Here is a 6,171-nt window from a genome sequence, read left to right on the forward strand (position 1 = left end):
GGAATATCAACTCTTTTGGCATGTTTGGTTAGGGATTTGGATGCTACCAGACAACATGAACAAAGAACATAAAGCTAAATTTTTATTTTTTTATATTTTCTTGTCAAGTATTGCGTACCATAGATGCACTTTAGGCCTTAATATTTACTATAGTAGAGCAAAATAGGGGTATCCATGTAGCCAAGCGATAATGAGGCTTAGTTCTGTTCACTTGAAGAGCTGTAAACTATTTTCACATTGAGGGAGGAAAAAAAAATAGGGAATACTTTTGTGTTGTCTAGTAAGAATTACATGTGCGAACCTTGAATTAAGTTTGGTTTGACGTGAAATTGAAATTACTTGCTGTAGGTATACCTTTTATACCTAAGTTTATTCATAGTATATTGAAAGCAAGCTACATTAAACTCATTCCTAAAAGATGTGTACAGGGATAGCATTGTCTAATTCACCAACTTAAGTAGATCACTCACTGGGATTTGAATTCATATTCATTCTTACATTATGACAAACACCTAATATGCACATCTTTAATTTTCTAAAATTTTTAATTTTTCTACCTACTAACTCCATTCAATTAATCCAAATACTCATTTATATGTATAATAACTCAAAATGGGTTTTTCACATATGAATTTTCATATCATACGTACAACATAAAAAAGCTTCAACATATCATCATCCCAAACTAGGTCTACGCAATAAAAACATTTTCTCTTCTCCACAAAATTATAAAAACAGAATAAAACACCAACCTAAAGATACTAGGGACGGTCTTCGTCGGCTGTGGGCTGATTCACGGCGATCGTCGACGGTTGGGCGTTGGACGATTCGAATGACAGGGAGTCAGTGCTCGACTTCAACTAATTCGAATGTTAGAGGGGAGTGAGTTTGTATTTTGTTGTGATCGTCTTCGACGGTGAACGTCTTCACGGTGGTCGTCGACGGGTCGTAGGTGGGTGATTCCAGTGAGAGAGTGAAGTGGGTTTCAAACTTTCAGCCTGTTTCTTTTTTTCTTGTTTCACCTTCTTCCTTTCTTTCTTCTATTTCCAACATTTTATCATGGCATTTCACAGGTTTTTGTACAATTTTTAATAGTCTGGTCATATGAAGGACACATAAGGTATTAATGACAATTTTTATAGAACTTTAAAAAGATGACATTTTTGATAACGCAAAGTGAAATTTTGACTCTTCTTGTAATTTCCTCTTTATATTAATTAATCACCTGTACTAAATTTATGTTATAATTGTATAATAGAGTATTAGGTACCAAACCTACCTAAAAGACTGGCATTCACGCACCCTAAAAGCCTGTTTGGGAGTGTTCCCCCCTCCCCAAATTGATTTTTTGACCATTATTTCACTTTCCAGCTGTTATATTTGATTTCTTCTCTCATAGGTGAACCCCCTTTTCTCCTAATGGTTAAAAAATCAATTCTTAAAATCACTTCCAAACAGGCTCTAAAATGCTTACTCTAATTTTCATATTCTAAATTGGTAGGACTATGGGAATTTTAGAAAAAGGGAGTCCAAAACACTAAGGTAGACCAAAACTTAGGTCCCGTTTGGTATACATTAATGTAAAAATGAGAATGAAAAATATAGCCGTTATGAGTCTCACACAAGAGATAGAAAATCAAATATGGTGAGAAAATCAAATATGGTGGCTTGATGTGATGGAGAACGGTCATATTTTTCATTTTAATGGATAAATAATGAGAAACAAACAGGGTCTTAGTGTGTATTTGAGCCACATTATTTTGAAAGAATATATTTTGGAATAGTAGGTTGATGGAGAATGTGTGGTTAAAAAATGGATAAAAATTTTGAGTTTGCGTGTAATATTATTTTATTGAAAAATGTGTCATTGAAATAATATCAAATCATTGTTTAAGAATGTATTTTTTTGAAAGAATATATCTAAACAGGCCTTAGTATTTTAGTTCTTCTTTTGTCAACAATAAATAAATAATTGCTCAATCATTTTCCTTTTATATCAACATAATTGGTCAAAGCTCGAGCTGGCTCAAGCAAAATGAAACGAGCTTTTTTCTAGCTCGAGCCCGAGCCGGGCCGGGCCGGCTCTCTTTTCTTTCTTTTTTTATTCGGGAGAAAATTATAAATCTAACTTTTTTTAAAGAATTTAAAAATTGCATAATTTATGCAAGTTACAGCTGACAAAATTGCCTAATTTATACGAATTACAAATTAAATAAAAATTACAACTTACAACCCTCCTCATTTTTCCGGACTTGGGGCTGGCCACATGACATAGGTAGAGTTAAAATTGTACACGAATAAAATATTTTATGTACATTTTCTTGAAACAAATAAATTTAAAAATTACATATTTTTTTGAACAAATTAATTTAAAAACTTACAACATTCTATTTTTGGATCTACTGCAATTTTTCGACCATTATACTGTCAACATGCTCTTGAATACATAACTCCGAACATTTCTAGTCCTTCAAGCATATTAAAGCCTCCAATATATCTTTTTTTAGTCTTGAACTTTTATCTGATAAAATTCGACCACCTAAACTGAATACAGCCCTCGATGCTACTGTAGACAATAGAGGTGTTAATGATCACGTGTAATTTTTGATACAATTGGATATTACCTTTCGTTACACTCCCACCATGATATATGACTAAATTCATGTAATTCTTTTGGTTGTAACATACTACAAACGTCTACGCACATATACCTAGCTAACTCAGAGAAAATTTCAAGATTTGTACTACCAACATTTATCGCTCTAGATATTGATGAATTAGAACTAAACGAGGGAACACTTGTATTACTTTTCAAATAATTCCATAAATTACTTGAACTTGTTGAAATATTTCTTGAAAATGAACTTTGGAAGTAGAATTACCGTGACCTTCTTTTTAGCATAATAATTATACATTTCACAACATAGATTCTTTATGCACATGTGATAATTCAACATTCATAAAATTCAAAATCTCATTTACAGTGGCTTTTGTGCCAATCAAATTAAGTTTAGGGTCCATTACTGAAACTAAAATAAATAAAAAGGGCAACTCTTCCTAATATTTACGAAATTTTAATTTCATAGAACAGACTACGTCAACAAAAAGTGGTAAATTCCTATTTATGAAATGTTTTTGAAATGTAGTAAAAATATTGTAAAACAAGTGAAGATGTAGGATAATAAACACTGATGCATTCCTTTGTAACATCGAAAAAATATTTTAAGAATTTTTTCACCTGAAATGCAATGACCATTCTCAATCTTCTAAATTATGTTCACGTCCATATGTATGCCTACCATTATAATATAGTGAAATGACTTTATCATAATTTTCGCATGAATGTAACATAAGATATATAGAGTTTCATCTATGTATTATATTAGCGGCAAATGATTTCTCCTGTAAGCCATACTCTGTACACAAAGTATTAAATGTTTGTTTTCTTGTCGGTAATACAGTAATAAAATTTATTGTTTATCTAATTTTATCTAAAGAAGAATTTATATGTTCTAATCCAACTTTTACAATCAAATTGATAATATGACATATACAACATTGATGAAAGATAAATTTTCAAATGTATGATTAAGATCATTAATAAATCTTTCGATAACACATTTGTTCATACTAACATTATCAAAAGTATAATTTCAAACCATAACTTGTATAACATATTCATGTATTATATCTTTTAAACTTATGTATATGTTAGTGGCATTATGAGAATATTCTACACATCTGAATGCAGTAATCCTTTTCTGTAGAAGCCACAGCTAATCAACATAATGAGCCATATCAACAATATAATATTTTCTATTACCATAAGTCCATAAATTAGAAGTAAACGATATAACATTATTAAAAATTTTTAGACCTTCAATATCAATTTGTTTTCTTTTATTATATGATTTTATAATATCTGAATGAAAAGTATTTCTATAATAAGAAGAATATTTGGGTTGGAGATAATTCTGCGCGAACCGGGTAAGGTGTATTGAGTCAATTATCGTAAGCGACGTCTTTGTTGCAGTAATTTCTTCACGAAATCTTTCTTGTGAATATAAAAAGGTGGAGAGCAAAATAAGAACCATCAAACACAAGTTTGGTCTGTTTCGGGTTGAGATCGACTGGTTTCGCTTTGCACTCCTTAATATGGGTCTATTCAAATGTGTTGCACTCGAATCGGACTTTCAATTAAGTTCTTTGCCACAGTAATTACAACATGCTTTCCAAATATCTACTCCATTTTGAACACCAATTATTACTGGTGCATTCCTAATTCTGCCTTATAAATATAAGGCTTTGATTCTTAATAAAATACACATAAATCTATTGACTTTTACCCTCTCTTTTCGTAACACATTATCAACACAAGCACTTTTATTTAATTACTATTTTTCTTAGAAAAAATATATAAGTGACGTGTTTTCAACGGATTTTCTTCTTTTAAATTATTCGAACACTATAATTTTTCTTCTCTCTCTTTGCAGTTGCAAGTTTGTGTGCAATTTTTATAATTATTGCTATGTACTGTTGTCTCCACCATCAATTCCTCTCCTTGAATCTCATGAACATCAAGATTACATGCCTTGTGTCAGGCATCCATCTCGATCTTGGATGGATTCAACACATTTGGCAAGAATTCTGGTTGTTTCTATTGAATTCTACATATGTATATGTCAACACCTTGAAATTGGTGCCACGTAATTAGCCGCACTCATAATTCTATAAGTTTATGTGCATATTATGTAATTATGTATACTGGGATTAGTCACACCATAGTAATTTAATTGCTAAATTATGTTCACTATTTGTTTAAAGCAATAAACATATATCACCATATTGTGCATAATTATTAAGCAATTACAATTGTGCAACCACCGTATGAATATTCTTAAATTCTTTAGGAACAACCTCTGTACATGATTCTTTTGCTTCTTGTTTATCATTCAATTAATCATCAAGTTATTGTTATACTGTATTTTTGCTCCTAAAGTAACACGACGTTATAATTAATATTCTAGAATAATATTATTTGCTCATGAAAAGCATAAATTATAATTTTCGATATTCTAGAAGAATATTTACATGTTGCTCCTGAAAAAGCACATTAATTATTGACAAATATTTTAGTTAAATTTTACTTGATCCCAAAGAGTATAATTAAATACAATCGTAAATTATAATTTTACTCTTGAAGAGTAAGTCATTGTATAATTTATTGTAATAATATTTGATTGTTCCTGAAGATCGTGAGCAATTTGAATTTTTTCATTTTATTAGAACATGAAAAAAGCAAAATAGTGGCTTTTTGAATTTTAGTTTTAGCCCATTCAATTAATCTGTCGATTTAATCCTTCCTTAACACATTAAATGTCTATATTTTCCACCCCGCTTAAATTTCCCCTCCTAATTACCTAAAATCCATGCGCAATGTTTTTCTCTCCTAATTGCACGATACTTCATTCTTCCCATTGATGAATAAGTTAGTTTCTATTTAACATGGTCAAATTTCATTTTTGACCACATATTTCTATGGATTACTCATTTCGATTACTCATTTCTATTTATTTATAAAATGAAATGTTTATAAATTCTTCTAAGGCTTAAAATTTATTTGATATCCTTTTCTATTATATGAAAATGTTGGGAAATTTTACGCCAATCCCATTTATTTCTATTTACCCGCAGTATTAAAACTACCATTTATACCATCAGGTTTGAGAGCTTGAGTAATTTGAATTTTTTTCTTGTTCAGAAATATAATTGAACCACAAATTATTGAGTTGACCAGCAAAACCTTGAATAATATTGTTTGTTGACTCAATTGGAGAAAGTCCTTCTTGAATATAGGCATTATAACATTCACCCATACTTTCAAGAATTTCAAAATTTTGATATTCGGTTAAACCATCAATATTCCAAATAGTTATACTGCTTCTAAAGAATGTTGTAGGCATTTTAGCATTTTGTTCGAAAAATAAATTTGGAGGAGTATTTTTTGGATAATAAGAAGGAATTTTTGAAAATTGAACTTTTTTACTTTGAAGTTTGTTTATTTGAGGAACTTCATTATCAATAAACTGATATTCAATATCACCAATAATATTGATATTATTTGAAGTAGAGGAAGATGACATTTTTTATAACTGAGCAGCAAGTTCTTTG

This window comes from Olea europaea, chromosome 23 (genome assembly GCF_002742605.1).
Source record: "Olea europaea var. sylvestris chromosome 23, O_europaea_v1, whole genome shotgun sequence".
NCBI classification, from domain to species: domain Eukaryota; kingdom Viridiplantae; phylum Streptophyta; class Magnoliopsida; order Lamiales; family Oleaceae; genus Olea; species Olea europaea.